At 39.4% G+C, this 20,636-nt stretch overlaps 1 protein-coding gene across 2 annotated transcripts in view; it reads left to right on the forward strand.

The window, feature by feature from the left end:
- CYFIP1 (cytoplasmic FMR1 interacting protein 1) overlaps window positions 1-20,636 on the forward strand; it is a 118,321-nt gene continuing 97,685 nt past the window's right edge. The window contains exon 1 of one of the 2 annotated variants that reach the window (XM_081831459.1): window positions 1-119. The gene's annotated coding sequence lies outside the window, so the exon portion shown is untranslated. The remainder of the gene's footprint in view (window positions 120-20,636) is intronic. The other variant, XM_081831460.1, reaches the window with a different exon arrangement.

Here is a 20,636-nt window from a genome sequence, read left to right on the forward strand (position 1 = left end):
GAAGGGGAGGAGGCCGGGTGTTTCCTGGCGCATTCCCGGCCCGCCCGAGTGACTCACTCAGCCAGGAAACTCCCAGGGCCCGCGTGGGACCCCCGGAGCCGCCGCCGCCGTCGACCCAGGTGAGGAAGGCTGCTGCCCCCGGCCAGCCCTGCAACCCCTGTGGGGTCCGGGCGGCCCTCGGAACCGAGTCGGGCATTGCGGCAGCGGGGCCGCACCCTGGCCTCGCGGGCGGCTAGGACTTGGTTCTCCGCGGCGCGGCCTCCCCGGCGGCGCGGCCTCCCGGGATCGCCCCGGCCCCCGCACGCCAGTTTCCGTGCCTCCGAACCCTCAGCACCAGCGCATCCCGGCCTGTGCGCCCTTGGACACCCTCTCATTCCCTGCCCCAAAGCCCTCCGGCCCCTGACCTCCGACCCCGCGCCCCCGGCCCCTGCGCCGGCGTCCGGGATCCCTAGCCCCCGGCACGTGGCAGAGCTCCAGTGGGGAGGGTATATTGGTGTTTTGTAGTTATTGTTGGAAAGTAAGGCGCAGGCAGCCTGGACTAGTACCGTGCGACTAGACCCGAACCAGTTTTTGCTTGTTTTGTGCCCCTCTCTGAGGGAAGGAGGGAGACTCTGGCCAAGCGAAACCATTTTGCAGATTCTTGGACAGGAGTTTTGGGCTTTGTTAACGCGCCGGATTAAGTGGGCAGCGCTGTTCCGCACAGCCATACTGAATTGTGTATTTTAAGCCTGAAATGCGTGCGTTTAGTTTGCAGCATGTTGTGGGTGCGAGAAAAATGGTGAGAGTAATTTGGAAATGGGGTTTAAGTAGTGTTTTTTAAGCTGGGAGAGGCGTCCAGACCATGTCCACTCTAGTGTTATGTCTGAAGAGTACAGATAGCAATTGCTTATTAAACCCAGTGTTAGATGATCTGCCCTTCTGTGGGCAACTGAGACTTTGGAGTGCTGTAGAGAGGGTGCTGTGTGCCACACTGGACAGTTTTTGCCGCTTCGTGAGCCCAGGGGAATTTCTTGGCCTTTTTCTAATATTATTCCTAATTTCTAATATTATTCTTTAAATGATTCGTGATTGAAGCGGCAGTGATACCTGGTGCTGTATATCAGATTGGTGTGCTTGACACTCCGTCACCAACTCGGAGTAGCTTGGTGATTGTGCCAGAAAATCCTCTCCAGTTCAGTAGCCCGAGGCTGCATTTCTGTGCCTGGACCATTAAAGGGTCCCACCTCTGCTGTCCCTTATCCCTGAATGTCGTAGTGGTTTTCCGTGTGAAGTGTAGATGTGCAGGCACAGAGCTGAAAAGAAATCACTATTATTTAAATGTGGACCACGGCAAGTCTGCATTTGTAGGAATTCAGTAGGAATGTGGTGCTAATGTTTGATTCCCTGCTGCCTTCTTCCTCTGCAGCATCATCTCCGTGACAGAGGCAAACAGAATTGTGGTGGAAAACATTTCCTGTGTTAACACATATGTTTGTGTGCTGATAGGTCGCTCAAAGAAAAATTTTCTGTTGTTTTATTTTTTTGTATGTGTGTTTATTTGGATTTATTTTTAAACTTGCATGTAGTAAAGTTTGCTTTTTGGTGTAGGGTTATGAGTTTTGACAAATGCATGGTCATAGGACTCCCATCACAATCAAGATACAGAACAGCTCTGTCACCCACCAGATTCCTTCAGCTGTCTCTCTGTAGGCAACCCCTCCCCCCATTCACAACTCTTGGCAACACCTGAGTTCTCCATTTCTGCATTTTGCTTTTTCCAGAATATGTGGCCTTTGAGTGTGGCTTAGTTCACTTAGCGTAATGCATTTGAGATTAATCTATTTTCTGGTTTGTCCCTGAGGGGTAAAGACATAAAGTTTTGAAAAGTAGACATGTAGGATACAACCTCAGAGATTAAAATAATATATTTCTTTAAAGATTTGTCCATTTATTTGAGAGGGAGCACATGAGAGAGCAGTGTATGAGTGGGGGGCGAGGGGCAGAGAGAAAGAATCTCAAGCCTACTCCCCACCCAACCCTGAGCCCCTGGTTGGCTGGATCCCGCCACCGGAGATCACCACCAGAGGGGAAACCAACTGAACCACCCAGGTGCCCCTCAAATAATATTTTTAAGTCATGAGAAAAATTATAAAATGCCCACTTATTTAAAAATAGAAAAGTACAGAACTATATACATTAAAAGTGAAATTCCCTCAGTGCTTCTGTGGTACTGTATAGCCTTTTCTGTGCATACATGTAGTTTCTGTTTTTTTGTGTTCTTTTGGTAACATAATGAGATTATATATTGCATATATCATCATAGCTTTCCACTTAATGACTTTGGTTCATTTAAAGATCTTGGAGATCCTTACATGTTGGCATATACAGTATATAAACACAGATTTTCCTTCATTCTTTTTTTTTTAACATTTTATTTATTTATTTGAGAGAGAGTGAGTGAGAGAGCTTGCGTATGCATGAACAGGGGGAGGGGCACAGGGAGAGGGAGAAGCAGATTCCCTGCTGAGCAGGGGTCCCAGAACCCCAAGATCATGACCTGAGCCAAAGGCAGATGCTTAACCGACTGAGCCACCCAGGCGCCCCTCCTTCATTCTTTTTAATGGCTGTATAGTGTTCCATGGTATGGGTGGATTATAATTTGTTTAATCAGCCTCTTGTTAATTGATACTGTTCTTTCACATTTGTCACCACCACAGTCAGTGCTTTTGTTTATATCTTTGTGCACATACTCAAGCTTACCATTCTGGAACTGAGTTTGGGTTAAAATAATAGCTAACATTTCTTGAATACCTGTGCTCCAGCATTGTTCTAAGCCAGGGTTATTTCTCCTGTAAAGGTCCAGATAGAGAATATTTATGCCTTTGGGGGCCATATGGTCTTTATCACAACTACATCATTCTACTGTTGTAACATCAAAGCAGCATAGACAATATGTGATGAGAGTGTGGCTGTGTTTTAATAAAACTTTAGTTACAGAAATAGGCAGTGTTGCTAACTCATATTCTGAGTTCTTTACATACTAATTATTCTCACAACTGTCAAAGGTAGGTGCAGTTATTGGATGAGGAAATTGACAAAGAGAAATGAAGTATGTATCCAAGATTATATGCCTGGTGAATAGTAGAGCCAGATTTTGAATCCAGTCATCTTACTCACATACTTCAGGTTAAAAATTAGAAGGAATCTGCCCAAAATACCTTGCCCCAAATGTTAGATCCTAGGACCTCACCCTCACACACTTACTGAATCACCTGTGATTCTTTTACGGAACGTGCTTGCTCATGCACCACTCCAGGAGCACTTGGCTCCCCACTCCCCAGTTGTCCCTCTCACTCTGTGATGTGTTCTGGCTTTTGATTTGTGTTTCACTAGCACCACCTTATAGAGAGGTCAGCTCAGTGCCTGGATGACAGAGACTTAAGCAGGTGAGATAAAGTTGGGTCTTGGTAAGTCTGCTGCTTTGATTGTTGATGTCTGTTTGCTCCAACATGATTATCTGAGGCCAAGTGGGCACATTGCTTGGCCTGCCTTGACTCATTTTCCTTCTTTGGTGACATGGGAAACGTACCTCTTAGATTTTCATGAAGAGCAAATGAGAATATAGGAAAATACTGTAGAAGTGACAGTTACCATTAGTGCTATGTTTTCTGACGTTTTTATATTAGAAAAATGTATTTTATGGGCGCCTGGGTGGCTCAGTTGGTTAAGCGACTGCCTTTGGCTCAGGTCATGATCCTGGAGTCCCGGGATCGAGTCCCGCATCGGGCTCCCTGCTCGGCAGGGAGTCTGCTTCTCCCTCTGACCCTCCCGACCCTCCCCCCTCTCGTGCTCTCTCTCTCTCAGTCTCTCTCTCTCAGATAAATAAATAAAATCTTAAAAAAAAAAATTTAAAAAAAAAAAAAGAAAAATGTATTTTATAAAGGTGGAGTTTTAAGTAACTAACCTGTTTAAGCTACTTTTATTGTTTTTGCTACTAAAATTTAGCCAGCTCTTAGCAGTCATGGGATAATATGGATTAATTACATCTACATAATTTAAGAACTTTATTTTAGCCAGTTCAATAGGACAGAAAAAGAAATAAAAGGCATGCAAGTTGGCAGGGAAAATGAAACTGTCTCTTATTTGCAGATGTGATAATCTATATAGAAAATTCAAGGCATCTATGAAAATGCTATTAGGACTAGTAAGTGAGATTAGCAAGGTCACAAAATACAAAGTCAACACACATCAGTCACTCTGTATACTAGCAATGTATGATTAGAGAGTGAAATTTTAAAATATCATTTTCAGTAGCTTCAAAAAAATCAAATACTTAGATATAAATCTAAAAACACAGGATCTATGTCCTGAAAACGACAAAATGCTGATGAATGAAAACAAATGAGTGAAAAAAATGTAAATAAATGGAGAAGCATGCTATGGTCTGGGGTTGGAACACTCAACATAGTAACGGTGTCAGTTCTCTCCAAGTTGATCTATATATTTAACACAATTCCAGTCAAATATCTCAGCAAAAAAATATTTTAAACAACTTTATTGAGGTATAATGTACATAATTAACCTACTTTAATCATGCAGTGATTTATAGTAGATTTACAGGGTTGTACAGCCATCACCATAATCCAGCTTTAGAATAGTAAGATTCCACATGACTGAATAGGTAATCCCCATTTCTAACCCTACTCTAGCTAATCACTGATTTATTTATTTATTTTCTGTCTTTGGTAGAGTTGCCTTTTCTGACAATTTAACATAAAGGAAAGTATACAATTTGTAGTCTTTATGTGTGGCTTCTTTCACTTAAAATGCCGTTTTTGGAGTTCATTTCTGTTGTAGCATGTATCAGTATTTCATTTCTTTTTGGTATATTGTATTCCATTGTATGGATATATCACCTTTTGTTTATCCATTTGCCAGATGATGAACTATTGGTTGTTTTCATTTTTTGCCTGTTATGAATAATGCTGCTGTAAAGACTCATGTGCAAGTCTTTATATGGGTATATGTTTTATTTTCTTTTAGGTAGAAACCTAACAGTGTTATTGCTGTGTCGTAAGAAAATTTATGTTTAATTAAAAACAAATTTTTTTAAGATTTCTGTATTTACTTCAGAGAAAGAGGGAGCACACGAGTGGGGGGAGGGGCAGAGGGAGAGAGAGAATCTCAAGCAGACCCCTCGCTGAGTGTGGAGACCGATGCCGGGCTCTGTCTCATGACCCATGAGATCATGACCTGAGCTGAAATCAAGAGTTGGACGCTCAACCAACTGAGCCACCCAGGTCCCCTATGTTTAATTTTTTTAAAGAAACCTCCACAGGATGTATAAATAAAAGACAAACTGATTTTAAACTTTATATGAAGGGGGAAATAAACTAGAATAGCTTTAAAAATGTTTAAAAACAAAAATAAATTGGAGGAATCACCCTACCTGATTTTATTTTACTAAGGAAAATGTTAAATAACCTAACATTTACCATATTAACCATTTCAAGTGTACAGTTTAGGAGAATTAAATACATTAAATTGTTGTGCAGCCATCACCACTATTCATCTCCGGAACTTTTTCATCATCCCAAACTGAAATTCTGTGCCCATTAAACAAAATGTCCACATTCGTATATTTCCCCAGCACCTGGCAACCACCGTTCTACTTTCTATGAACTTGACTATTTCAGATACCTATATAAGTACAGTTGTACAATATATGTCCTTTTGTTTCTGGCTTATTTCATTTAGTATGTCTGCAAGGTCATCCATTTGTATCATGTATCAAAACTTAATTCCTTTTAAGGTTGAATAATATTCAATTGTATGTATATACCATATTTTCTTTGTCCATTCATCTGTTGATGGACATTTGGGCTGTTCCCACCTTTTATTATTGTAGAATGCTACTATGAACATGGGTGTACAGATACCTCTTTCAGATCCTGTTTTCAGTTCTTTTGGGTATATACCCAGAAGTGGAATTGCTGGATCATATGGTAATTCAATGTTAGTTTTTGGGTTTTTTTTTTAGGAATTGCCATACTGTTTTCCACAGCAGCTGCACCAGCATTCCCAGCAGTGTACAGGGGTTCCAATTTCTTCACGTCCTTACCAACACTTTTTTCTGGTTTTTTGGTTTTGATAATAGCCATCCTAATGGGTGTGAAATGGTATCTCATTCTGGTTTTGATTTGCATTTTCCTAATGATTAGAAATGTTGAGCATCTTTTCCTATACTTATTTGCCATTCATATATCTTTGGAGAAAGGTCTGTTCAAGTCCTTTGTACATTTTTTAATCATGTTGTTTGTCTTTTTGCTGTTGAGTCCTAGGAATTCTTTATATATTTTAAATATCAGTCTCCCATCAAATATATGATTTGTGGATATTTTCTCCCATTCTGCAAGTTGTCTTTTCACTCATTGACACCATCCTTGGGTGGGTGTGCTAGTTTTTCATTTTCATGTCTAGTTTATTTATTTTTTTCTTTGTTGCCAGTGTTTTGGTGACATATCTAAGAAATTGTTGCCAAATCCAGTGTCATAAGCTTTTCCTACATATTTCCTTCCAAGAGTTTTACAGTTTTAGCTCTTTTGTTTAGCTTGTTTATTTGAGTTAACTTTTGTAGATAGTGTAAGGTAATGGCCCAGTTTAATTCTTTTGCATGCAAATATCCAGTTTTCCCAGCACTATTTGTTAAAAAGACTGTCCTTTTCCCATGCAATGGTCTTGACACCCTTGTTGAAAATCACTGACTATATATGCAAGAGTTTATTTCTGGGCTGTCTATTCTGTTATCAGTCAGTTTGTCAGTCTTTATGCCAGTACCACATTTGACTTCAGTAAGTACCTCCAACTTTGTTGATGTTTTTCAAGATTCTTTTGGCTATTCTGGGTACTTTGCAGTTCCATATTAATTTTGGGGCATGATTTTCTATTTTTGCAAAAAATACTGTTGGAATTTTGAAAGACATTACATCAAATCTGTAGATGGCTTTAGGCTATGTTGTCATCTTAACAATATTAGGTCTTCCAGTCCAGGGACATGAAATATATTTATTTGTGTCTTCAATTACTTTCAGCAGTGTTTTGTATTTTTAGTGTACAAATCTTTCACCTCTTGGTTAAATCTATTATTAAATATATTTTTCTTTCCTGTTTTAAATTTTATTTTAATTCTGGTATAGTTGGCATCCATTGTAGTTAGCATACAGTGTTATATTAGTTTTAGGTGTACAATATAGTGATTCAACAATTCTATACATTACTCACTGCTCATCAAGGTAAGTGTACTCTTAATCCCCTTCATCTGTTTCACCCATCCCTCCACCCACCTCTCCTCTGGTAACCATCAGTTTGTTGTCTATAGTTAAGAGTCTGTTTTTTGGTTTGTCTCATTTTTTCTTTCTTAATTTATTTTGTTCCTTAAATTCCACACATGAGTGAAATCATATGCTATTTGTCTTTCTCTGGCTGACATATTTTAGTTAGCCTTATAGATCCATCCATGTTGTTGTAAATGGCAAGATTTCATTCTTTTTTTTTTTTATGGCTGAATAATACTGGATTGTGTATATATATATCTCATCTTCTTTATTCATCTATTGATGAACGCTTGAGTCACTTCCATAATTTGACTATTGAAAATAATGCTGCAATAAATGTAGGGGTGGGTGCGTATATCTTTTCAAAGTAGTGTTTTACTATTCTTTGGGTAAATACCCAATAGTGGGATTACTGGATCATAGGGTAATTCTATTTTTAACTTGTTGAGGAGCTTCTTTATTGCTTTCCAGATTGGCTGCACCAGTTTGCATGCCCGGCAACAGTGCACAAGGGTTCTTTTTTCTCCACATTCTTAACAACACTTGTTTCTTGTGTTTTTGATTTTAGCCATTCTGACAGGTGTGAGGTGATATCTCATTGTAGTTTTGATTTGCATTTGATTTTCCCAGATGTTGAGTGATGTATCTCTTGGCCATCTGTACGTCTTCTCTAGAGAAATGTCTGTTCATATCTTCTGATCACCTCTTAATTGAATCATTTGTTTTTTGGGTGTTGAGTTGTATTGGTTCTTTACATATTTGGAACACTAACCCTTTATCAGATATGTCTTTTGCAAATAACTTCTCCCATTCCATAGGTTGCCTTTTAGTTTTGTTGATTGTTACCTTTGCTATGCAGAAGCTTTTTATTTTAATGTAGTTCCAATAGTTTATTTTTGCTTTTATTGCTGTGTCCAATGTCAGAGAAATTACTGCCTGTGCTCTCATCTAGGATTTTGATGGTTTCATGTCTCACATTTGGGTCTTTAATCCACTTTTTTTTTTTTAAAGATTGATTGATTGATTTGTCAGAGAGAGAGAGAGGGAGAGAGAGCATGAACAGGGGGAGTGGCAGGCAGAGGGAGAAGCAGACTCCCCACTGAGCAAGGAGCCTAATGCAGGACTCGGTCCCAAGACTCTGGGATCATGACCTGAGCCGAAGGCAGATGCTTAACTGACTGAGCCACCCAGGCGTCCTGGTCTTTAATCCATTTTGAGTTTGTTTTTGTGTATGGTACAAGAAAGTGGTCCAGTTTCATTCTTTTGCATGTAGCTAACCAGTTTTCCCCATATTATTTGTTGAAGAGACTGTCTTTTTTCCATTGCATATTCTTTCCTGCTTTGTCGAAAATTAGTTGACCATATAGTTGTGAGTTTACTTCTAGGTTGTCTATTCTGTTCCACTGATCTGTGTGTCTGTTTTTGGGCCAGTACCGTACTGTTTTGGTTACTACAGCTTTGTAATATAATGTGAAGTCTGGAATAATACTTCCAGTTTTGCTTTTCTTTTTCAAAATTGCTTTGGCTATTTGGTGACTTTTGTGGTCCTGTATAAATTTAAGGTTGTTCTAGTTCTGTGAAAAATGCTGTTGGTGTGTGGATAGGGATTGCATTAAATCTGTCCATTGTTTTGGGTAGTATAGACATTGTAACAATATTTATTCTTCTTTTTTTTTTTTTTTTTTAAGATTTTATTTATTTATTTGACAGAGAGAGACACAACGAGAGAGGGAACACAAGCAGGGGGAGGGGGAGAGGGAGAAGCAGGTTCCCCGCAGAGCAGGGAGCCCGATGTGGGACTCGATCCCGGGACTCCAGGATCATGACCTGAGCCGAAGGCAGTCGCTTAACCGACTGAGCCACCCAGGCGCCCCAATATTTATTCTTCTAATCCATGAGCATGGACTGTCTTTCCATTTCTTTGTGTCATCTTCATTTCTTTCATCAGTGTTTTACAGTTTTCAGAGTACAGGTCTTTCACCTCCTGGGTTAGGTTAATTCTCAGATATCTTATTAATTTTGGTGTAAGTGTAAATGGGATTTTTTAAAATTTCTCTTTCTGCTGTTTCATTATTAGTTGTATAAATGAAACATATTTCTGCACATTGATTTTTGTATCCTGGGATTTTACTGAATTTGTTTATGAGTTCTAGTAGTTTTTTGATGGAGTCTTCCAATTCTCTATATATTATCATATCATCTGCAAATAGTGGAAGTTTTACTGCTTCCTTACCAATTTGGATGCCTTTTATTTCATTTTGTTGTCTGATTGCTGTGACTAGGACTTCTAGTATTATGTTGGAAAAAAGTGGTGAGAGTGGACATCTTTGTCTTTTTCCTGATCTGGGAAAAGCTCTGTTTTTTCCCATTGAGTATGATGTTCACTGTAGGTTTTTCACATAAGGCCTTTATTAAGTTGAGATATGTTCCCTCTAACTCTAGGTTTGTTGAGTTTTTATCATGAATGGATGTTGTATTTTGTCAAATGCTTTTTCTGCATTTGTTGAAAGCATTATATGGCTTTTATCCTTTCTCTTATTGATACGATATATCACATTGATTGATTTGCACATATTGACCACCCTTGCCTCCTGGCAATAATCCTACTGATCGTGGTGAATGATTATTTTTAATGCATAGTTGGTTGATTTGCTAGTATTTTGTTGACGATTTTTATTTTTATTTATTATTTTGGTTTCTGGAGTAGAATTCAGTGATTCATCACTTACATACAACACCCATTGCTCATCACAACAAGTGCCCTCTTTAATACCCATCACCCATCTAGTCTACCCCACACCCTCCTCTCTCCATCAACCCTCAGTTTGTTCTCTATTGTTAAGAGTCTCTTATGGTTTGTTTCCCTTTCTCCTTTTTTCTTTTCCCCTTCCCATATGTTCATCTGTTTTCTGCCTTAAATTCCACATATGAGTGATCATATGGTATTTGTCTTTCTCTGACTTATTTCACTTAGCATAATATAATCTAGCTCCATCCACATTGTTGCAAATGGCAAGATTTCATTTTTCTTGATGGCTTAGTAATATTCCATTGCATATATATTACACTACATCTTCTTTGTCCATTCATCAGTTGATGGACATTTGGGCTCTCTCCATAGTTTGGTTATTGTTGATAATGTTGCTGTAAACATCTGGGTGCACGTACCCCTTTGAATCTGTATTTTTATATCCTTTCAGTAAGTATGTGGTGGTGCACGTTTTTTATAGGTTTTGGATACTAACCCTTTATCAGATATGTTGTTTGCAGGGGCACCAGGGTAGCTCAATTGATTGAGTGTGGATCTTTCATAAATGGCCTTTATGATGTTGAGATATGTTCCATCTATACCTACTTTGTTGAGGGTTCTGATCCAGAAAGGCTGCTGTATTTTGTCAAATGCTTTTTCTGCATCTATTGAGAAGATCATATGGTTCTTATCCTTTCTTTTATTAATGTGGTGTATCACATAGATTGATTTGCAAATATTGAACCAGGCTTGCAGCCCAGGAATAAGTCCCACCTGAGTGTGGTGAATAATTCTTCTAAGGTACTGTTGCATTCGATTTGCTAGTATTTTATTGAGAATTTTTACATCCAGGTTCATCAGGGATATTGACCTGTAATTCTCCTATTTAGTGAGATCTTTGCCTTGTTTTGGAATCATTGTAATGCTGGCTTCATAGAATGAGTTTGAAAGTTTTCCTTCCATTTCTATTTTTTAGAACTGTTTGAGAAGAATGGGTATTAACTCTTCTTTCAGTGTCTGGTAGAATTCCCCTAGGAAGCCATCTGGCCCAGGACTTTTGTTTGTTGGGAGATTTTTTATTATTGACTCGATTTCTTTGCTGGTTATGGGTCTGTTCAAATTTTCTATTTCTTCCTGTTTCGGTTTTCATAGTTTGTAAGGTTCTAGGAATTTGTCCATTTCTTCCAGGTTGCCTAGTTTGTTGGCATATAATTTTTCATCATATTCTCTTGTAGTTGTTTGTATTTCTGTGGTGTTGGTTGTGACCTCTTTTCTTTCATTCATGATTTTATCTATTTAGGTCTTTTTTCTTTTTGATAAGTCTGGCCAGGGGTTTATCAATTTTATTAATTCTTTTTAAGAACCACCTCTTAATTTCATTACTCCGTTCTACTGGGGTTTTTTTTTTTTTTTTTGTTCCTACATCATTTATTTCTGCTCTAATTTTTATTATTTCCTTTCTTCTCCTGGCCTTATGCTTTATTTGATGTTCTTGTTCTAGCTCCGTTAGGTGTAAGGTAAGGTTGTGTTTGAGACTTATCTCGCTTCTTGAGGTGGGCCTGTATTGCAACTACTTCCCTCTTAAGATTGCCTTTGCTGCATCCCAAAGGTTTTGGACTGTCATGTTTTCATTTTCATTTGCTTCCATGGGCTTCTTAATTTCTTCTTAAATTTCCTGTTAACTCATTTGTTCTTTAGGAGATGTTCTTTAACCTTGTGGTTGACTTCAAGTTTCATTGCACTGTGGTCTGATAATATGCTTGCATGATCTGTCTTTTTGTACTGGTCGAGTCCTGATTTATGACCAAGTATGTGATCAGTTCTGGAGAGTGTTCCATGTGTACTTGAAAAGAATGTGTATTCTGCTCCTTTAGGATGAAATTTTCTGAATATTTCTGTTAAGTCCATCTGGTCCATTGCATCATTCAAAGTCTTTATTTGCTTATTGATCTTCTGCTTAAGTGATCTGTCCATTGCTCTAAGTGGACGTTAAAGTCCCCTACTATCATATTATCAATGAGGTGTTTTTTTTTTTTTTAAGTTTTATTTACTTATTAGAGAGAGAGAAAGAGAGCAGGAAGAGGGGCAGAGGGAGGAGAGAAATCCTCAAGTAGAATCCCTGCTGAGCGCAGAACCAGATGTGTGGCTTGATCCCAGGACTCTGAGGAGATGACCCTTTGAGTCGAAATAGTCAGTTGCTTAACCAGCTGAACCACCCAGGTGCCCCATCAATGAGTTTCTTTATGTTTGTTATTAATTGATTTATATATTTGGGTGTTCCCAAGTTGGGGGTATAAATATTTACAATTGTTAGATCTTCTTGATGGATAGACCCCTTAATTATGATATAATGTCCTTCATCTCTTGTTACAGTCGTTTGTTTAAATCCTAGTTTTTCTCATTTAAGTATGGCTACTCTGGCTTTCTTTTGACATCCATTAGCATGACAGATGCTTCTCCATTCCTTCACTTTCAATGTGAAGGTGTCTTTCTGTCTAAAATGAGTCTCTTGAGGCAGCATGTAGATGGATCTTTTTTATCCATTCTGATATCCTATCTCTTTTGATTGGAGCATTTCATCCATTTATATTCAGAGTGATTTTTTTTTTTTTAAGATTTTATTTATTTATTTATTTGAGAGAGAGAGAAACAGCACGAGAGGGGAGAGGGTCAGAGGGAGAAGCAGGCCGCCCGCCGAGCCGGGAGCCCGATGCGGGACTCGATCCCAGGACTCCGGGATCATGACCTGAGCCGAAGGCAGTGGCTTAACCAACTGAGCCACCCAGGCGCCCCCAGAGTGATTTTTGAAAGATGTGAATTTAGTGCCATTGTGTTACCTGTAGAGTTGGTGTTTCTGCTCATGTTCTCTGGTCCTTTCTAGTCTTTGTTGCTTTTGGGTTTTTCTCCACTCAAGGAGTCCCTGTTAAAATTTCTTCCAGGGCTGATTTTGTGGTCATGAACTCCTGTAGTTTTTGCTGGGAAACTCTTTATCTCTCCTATTCTGAATGACAGCCTTTTGGATAAAGAAATCTTGGCTGCATATTTTTTCCATTCAGCACTTTGAATATTTCCTGCCATTTTTCTCTGGCTTGCCACGTTTCTGTGGTCAGATATGCTGTAAGTCTGATCTGTCTTCCCTTGTAGGTTAAGGACTTTTTTCCCCTTGTTTCTGCCAGGATTCTTTCCTTGTCTGTGTATTTTGTGAATTTGACTAGTATATACCTTAGCGATGGTTGGCTTTTGTTGAATATAATGGGAGTTCTCTGTGCTTCTTGGATTTTGATGTCTGTGTCCTTCCCCAGATTAGGGAAGTTTTCAGCTATTTTTCTCTCTCTTCATTTTCTGGGACTCTATGATATGAATATTATTATGTTTGTTGTTGTTGTTTAGTTTTTTTTTAAGATTTTATTTATTTGAGAGAGAATGAGCGTGCACATAACAGAGCACAAGTGAGGGGAGGGGCAAAGAGAGGGGGAGAAATAGGCTCCCTGCTGAGCAGGGTTGGGGGGCTTGATCCCAGGATCCTGGGATCATGACCTGAGCCAAAGGCAGATGCTTAACCAACTGAGCCACCCAGGCACCCCAAGGTGGTTGCTTTTCTACATGTAGACTTGCGGTTTTGTTTTCTCAGACCTCTGAATAATTTATTGGGTTTTCAGAATGATTTGATAACAATCTACCTGTGTTCAAGGGACAAGACACACTTAGGGCCCCCCTACTCCTCCAACACTTAACTCTTGATCTGTTGAGGATTTTTGCATCTGTGTTCCAGAGAAATTGTCCTGTAGGGTTTTTTTTTTAGTGGTGTCTTTATCTGCTTTTGGTATCTGCTTTTGGTATCAGGGTAATGCTGGCCTCATGGAATGAATTTGGAAGTTTTCCTTCCTCTTCTGTGTTTTGGAATAGTTTGAGAAGAATAGGTATTAAGTCTTTAAATATTTGGTAGAATTCACCTGTGAAGCTGTCTGTTCCTGGACTTCTCTTTGTTGGTTTTTTGATTACTGATTCAGTTTCATTGCTGGTAATCAGTCTGTTCAAATTTTCTGTTTTTCCTGCTTCAGTTTTGGAAGTTATATGTTTCTAGGAATTTATCCATTTCTTCTAGGTTGTCCAGTTTGTTAACATAGTTTTTCATAATATTCTCTTAAAATCATTTGTATTTTCGTGGTGTCAGTTTATTTCTCCTCTTTAATTTGTGATTTTGTTTATTTGAGTCCTCTCTCTGCCTTCCCCCACCCCCCACACCTTTGTTCTTTAATGAGTCTTGCTGGAAGTTTATCAGTTTTATTGATCTTTTCAAAGAACCAGCTCCTGGTTTCATTGATTGTTCTGTTGTGGCTTTTTTTGTTTGTTTATTATTTATATTTATTCTAATCTTACTATTTCCTTCTTTCTGCTGGTTTGGGGTTTTGTTTATTGTTCTTTTTCTAGCTCTTCTAGATGTAAGGGCAGGTTATTTGAGATTTTTCTTGCTTCTTGAGGCAGGCCTGTATTGCTATAAACTTCCCTCTTAGAACTGCTTTTGCAGCATCCCTAAGATTTTGGATTGTTGTATTTTCATTTTTATTTGTCTGCAGGTATTTTTTTATTTCCTCTTTGATTTCCTGGTTGACCCATTCGTTGTTTAGTAGCATGTTATTTAACCTCCATATATTTTTGCTCTCCAGATTTTTCTTGTGGTTGATTTCTAATTTTATAGCATTGTGGTCAGAAAAGATGCATGGTATGACTTCAGTCTTTTTGAATTTGTTGAGATTTGTTTTGTGGTGTCATGTGATCTGTTCTGGAGAATGTTCTGTGTGTACTTGAAAAGAATGTGTTTTAGGATGGAATATTCTGAATATATCTGTTAAATCTATTTAGTCCAGAGTGTCAGTCAAAGCCACTGTTTCCTTGTTGATTTTCTGTGTGGATGATCTGTCCATTGATGTAAGCGGGGCATTAAAGTCCCCTACTATTGTTGTATTACTCTTGATTAGTTTATGTTTGTTATTGTTTTATGTATTTGGGTGCTCCCAAGTTGGGGGCATAAATATTACAATTGTTGGATTGTCCCCTTTGTTACTATATAGTGTCCTTCTTCATCTCTTGTTACAGTCTTTGTTTTAAAGTCTGTTTTGTGCCATATAAGTGTTGATAACCTGGTTTTCTTTTCACTTTCATTTGCGTGATAAATGCTTTTCCATCTCTTCCCTTTCAGTCTGTATATGTCTTTAGGTTTGAAATGAGTCTCTTGTTGGAACCATATAAATGGGTGTTGCTTTTTTATCCATTCTGTCACTCTTTATCTTTTGATTGAAGCCTTAGTCCATTTACATTCAAAGTAATTATTGATAAGTATGTGTTTATTGCCATTTTGTTACTTGTTTTACACTTGTTTTTGTAGTTCTCTGTTCTTTTCTTCTCTTGCTCTCTTCTTTCATGGTTTGCCGGCTTTCTTTAGCATATACTTAGATTCCTTTCTCTTTATTTTTTACATATCACTTGTTTTTGATTTGTGGTTATCATTAGGTTTATATATGACATCTTAGGCGTATGTTAAGTTGATGGTTACTTAAGTTTGAACCCATTCTTTACTCCTCTCCCCCCAACATTTTTATGTATATGGTATCATACTTTATATCCTTTTGTGAATCCCTTACCATCAGTATCATTGTATATATGTATTTAATTTTACTGCCTTTATACTTCCTACTTTTCTTACTCCTACTTATGGTCTTTCCTTTCCACTCAAGAGAGAGTCCCCTTGAACATTTCTTGTAAGGTTGGTTTAGTGGTGATGAATTTCTTTATATTTTGTTTGTCTAGGAAACTATGTCTTCTGTCTTGCAGGATAGAGTGTTCTTGGTTGCAGGTTTTTTCTTTCAGCATTTAAAAACATCATGCTACTCTCTTCTGGCCTGCAATGTTTCTCCTAAAAAATCCACTGATAGCCCTATGGGGTTTTCCTTGTATGTAACTGTCTCCTTTTCTTTTGCTGCATTAAATTTTTTACTTTATCACTACTTTTTGCCATTGTAATTACTGTGTCTGCCTGTGGATCTTCTTGAGTGGTTTTGTTGGTGGCTGTCTGTGCCTCCTGGATGTAGATTTCTGTTTTCTTCACCAGATTTAGGAAGTTTTCAGTATTATTACTTAAAATAAATTTTCTGTTTTGTTTTCTCTTTCTTTTCCTTCTTGGATCCCTATAATGAGAATGTTACTGTGCTTGATGATGTTGCTGAGTTTCCTTAGTCTCTTCTCATTTTTTTATTATTATTTCTCTCTCCGGTTCAGCCTGATTGCAGTTGGTTACTGTGCCCTACAGGTCACTGATCCATTGTTCTGTTTCCTCTAGTCTACTGTTTGTTTCCTCTAGTGTATTTTTAATTTCATTTATTGAGTTCTTCATCTTTGATTGGTTCTTTTTTATGTTTTCTCTTTTTTACAGGTCTCCTTGAAGTCCTCCATGTTTTTCTCAAGTCCACTGAGTATCTTTTCTTTTATTATTATTTTTTTAAGTCCAGTATCTTTATGATCATTACTTTAAATTCTCTGTAAGGCATATTACTTATCTCTGTTTTGTTTTGGTCTCTTGCCATGATTTTTCTGTTCCTTCATTTGGGACATATTCCTTTGTCTTGTCATTTAGTTGAACTTTCTGTGTCTGTTTCTATGTCTTAGGAAAGCTATATTTCCTGCTCCTGAAAATAATGGCCTTATGAAAAAGAGGTCTTGAAGTGCCTTACAGTGCAATGTCTCCTGTTCACCAGAACCTGGCATTTCAGGAATGTCTTCTATGTGTATTGTGTTTGCCCTACTGTTGTGGCTGAACTGCATTTGCCTTCAGTCCAGTCATGTGCGGTGGCTCTCTTTGCCTGTTGTGGTCAAGTTTTGGTCCTTTTGTTGTTAGTGGGTTAGTCTGGGGCTGTCTTGATCTTGAGATGAGTCAGATCAGGCATTTGCCAAAACTGTAGAAACACTGAACTGAAGGGTGCTTTCCTTGTGTCGTCCCCTGAGGATCTTTCATTGTGGGTGGGGCCTGCAGTCAGACCAAATGTCTACCCCCAGCTCACTGCTGGGCTGTTGTCCGACTGGTGTGTGTGGTTATCTTACCCTCTCCCTGGGCAGAGTCATTTTGAAGTGGTGCTGGTCTATATTGGGACTGCTTGTGTACTGCCAGGCTTGTGGCACCTCTTTGGGTGAGCCAAGGGTGAATTGGATGGGGCAGTCCCCAGGAGAATGCAGGCGTGGGGCTCCACGGTGCCTGCAAAGTCCGAGCTGGCTCACTGCAGGACCTGCTGCTGCCTGGGAAAACTGCCTAGGCTGGCTAATTTGGTGGGGGTGTGCATGGGGGTGAGGTGTGCTGTAAGCAAGCTAGGTGTAGAGTGTTGGTGCTGCACTGGTTCCTGAAGGTGTCCTTATATCTGTGCTGGGGAGTTGGGGGGTGTAGGGATGGCACCTACCAGTTCTTTTTTTCCTGGAGAAGTCTCCCAAAGATCCCTGTCCCTCCAGCATATGCTCCAAATTAGTAAACAAATCTCCTTCCTATATACCCCAGGCATTGCAAAATGTTGCTTCTATGCTGTATCTCGGTGGGACTGTTTGTTGTGCTGTCTCTTGAAGGCTGAGGACTCAGTTTCCTATCGCCCTCAGGCTCTCAGAGCTGAGCTTCCTGGTTTTTAAAGTTCCTGGTATTAAGCCCCACTGATTGTAAGAACTTGTGAAGTTAGGCCCCTCTGGTTTTCAAAGCTAAATGTTATGGGGATTCGTCTACCCTGTGCTGGTGCATTGTATGGGGGTCTGCTGCTTTCACCTTTCTATGCTCATAGTGTACCTCCCTCTGGAGGACAGTCCCGTGGGTCCATTTGGCTCTCGACCATTTCTCTGCTCTTTCTACCTTTTCTGTGGCCTCTTCTCTACATTTAGCTGTGGAGAGTCTGTCTGCCAGCCTTCAGGTCATTTGCTGGGTTATTCACATTGATGTGGATGTTATCTAGTTGTATTCACTGGATGAGGTAAACTTAGGATCCTCCTACTCCACCATCTTCCCCAGAAGTCCCTTTTTAAAATTTTGATGCTGTTGGGGCGCCTGGGTGGCTCAGTCGTTAGGCGTCTGCCTTCGGCTCAGGTCATGGTCCCAGGGTCCTGGGATCGAGCCCCGCATCGGGCTCCCTGCTCCGCGGGAAGCCTGCTTCTCCCTCTCCCACTCCCACTGCTTGTGTTCCCTCTCTCACTGGCTCTCTCTGTCAAATAAATAAATAAAATCTTTAAAAAATAAAAAAAAAAATAAAATAAAATTTTGATGCTGTTGTAAATGAAATGTTTTCTTTCTTCTTTCCTTCTTTTTTTTCTTTCTTTCTTTCTTTCTCTCTCTCTCTCTCTCTTTCTTTAGGTTTTATTTATCTGAGAGCGAACGAGCATGTGTGTGAGAGATCAAGCAGGAGTAGGGGGGAGGAGCAGAGAAGAGGGAGAAGCAGACTACCTGTTGAGCAGGGAGCCCAACCCAGGGTTTGATCCCAGTACCCTGGGATCATGACCTGAGCCGAAGGCAGATGCCCAGCTGAGCCACCCAGGCACCCCTAGAATGTTTTCTTAATACATTTTTTGGTTGTTCAGCTGATTTTTATGTGTTGCTTTTGTATCTTGCAATTTTGCTGAATTCATTTATTAGCTCTAACGTTATTTTTTGTGGAATCTCTAGGATGTTGTGCATATAAGATTATATTCTCTGCAGTTTCATGTATTATACAGCTGTGTTGTTAGATGCCTGTGTGTTTATAATTGTTAAATCTTGCTGAGAGATTGGACCTTTTATCATGTTTTTAGTATTGATTTTTGTCATCAAGTCTATTTTGTCTCATTTTATCTAGTATTAATAAAGCTACTTTTGCCCACTTTTGGTTTCTCCTTCCATGGTGTATCTTTTTCCATGCATTTAGCTTCACCCTGTTTTTAACTTTGGTCTCTCATAGCATACAGTTGGTTCATTTTTAAAAATTCATGGTGTCAATGTCTGCCTTTGGGTTGTCTAGTCCATTTACATTTAGTGTAAATATGTTTATATCTGTCATTTTGGTATTTGTCTTCCTTATATCTTATATCTGGAGAACCTTTGGCCACAAGTGGGGGCCTTAAGCACAGAAACTCTGCAGGAGCTAGTGGGGAACCTGGGCCATGAGTGGGGTGTAAACATGTCAGCTCTGGCCTAATTTTAGGTTATCTAATAGGATTTCAGAACATTCCAGGGATAAGATTTGCATTTGTATAAATTTTCTGCATTGAAGGCCTCTTAGAACATGGTCTCAAGGAAATAGGGATGTGTTTTTTCTCTCTGTTGGTTTGAGCCTGGTGTGCATTTGTGCTGTTCAGCAGAAGCTCATTAAGCATTCATTTAACTGATTGCTCTCTGCACCCAACTATATCATGACTGCCTCCTCTCTGTGCATGGCTGTGGGGATAGAAATGATGGATCTTAAACGTGGCTTTCATAATTTTTAGTTGTGAATAAGACCAGATGGACAGTGATAACTACTATGATCTAGAAACCAGCATATTTGTGATTTGTATTTATATCTCAGATACTCCACTAGCCAAACTTGTTAGATCCAGTTCTTCGCTCTCCCTTGGGTATGTTTTACTCCACAGTGGAAAAGAACCAATGCTTAGAGAGTACTGAGTTCCCTTGTAGATCCTGATTTTATAGCCAGAATTTTGTGCCCAGAGCTAGTATGATAATTTTTTGTGCCCATGTTGTCTTGGCCAGGACAGTGGGGATGGGCGTTTATTCATCCTAGAAGATAATCTTCAGAAGAAGGAACACCTTGCTCTGAAGAACCTTGTAGCCACAAGTCAGAAGTACTGATGAAGATTTGCATTGTATTTATTTTTATTTTTTATTGTTATGTTAATCACCATATATTACATCATTAGTTTTCGATGTAGTGTTCCATGATTCATTGTTTGTGCATAACACCCAGTGCTCCATGCAGAACGTGCCCTCTTTAATACCCATCACCAGGCTAACCATCCTCCCACCCCCTTCCCCTCTAAACCCTCAGTTTGTTTTTCAGAGTCCGTCGTCTCTCATGGTTTGTCTCCTCTTCCGATTTCCCCCCTTCATTCTTCCCCTCCTGTTCTCTTCTTCCTTTTTTTTTTTCTTAACATATATTGCGTTATTTGTTTCAGAGGTACAGATCTGTGATTCAACAGTCTTGCACAATTCACAGCGCTCACCATAGCACATACCCTCCCCAATGTCTATCACCCAGCCACCCCATCCCTCCCACCCCACCCCCCACTCCAGGAACCCTCAGTTTATTTCCTGAGATTAAGAATTCCTCATATCAGTGAGGTCATATGATACATGTCTTTCTCTCTTTGACTTATTTCGCTCAGCATAACACCCTCCAGTTCCATCCACGTCGTTGCAAATGGCAAGATTTCATTCCTTTTGATGGCTGCATAATATTCCATTGTATATATATACCACCTCTTCTTTATCCATTCATCGGTCGATGGACATCTTGGCTCTTTCCACAGTTTGGCTATTGTGGACATTGCTGCTATAAACATCGGGGTGCATGTACCCTTTC

The sequence above is a fragment of the Leptonychotes weddellii genome, chromosome 9 (assembly GCF_054177405.1).
Source record: "Leptonychotes weddellii isolate Sample4059 chromosome 9, ASM5417740v2, whole genome shotgun sequence".
Classification (NCBI taxonomy): Eukaryota; Metazoa; Chordata; class Mammalia; order Carnivora; family Phocidae; genus Leptonychotes; species Leptonychotes weddellii.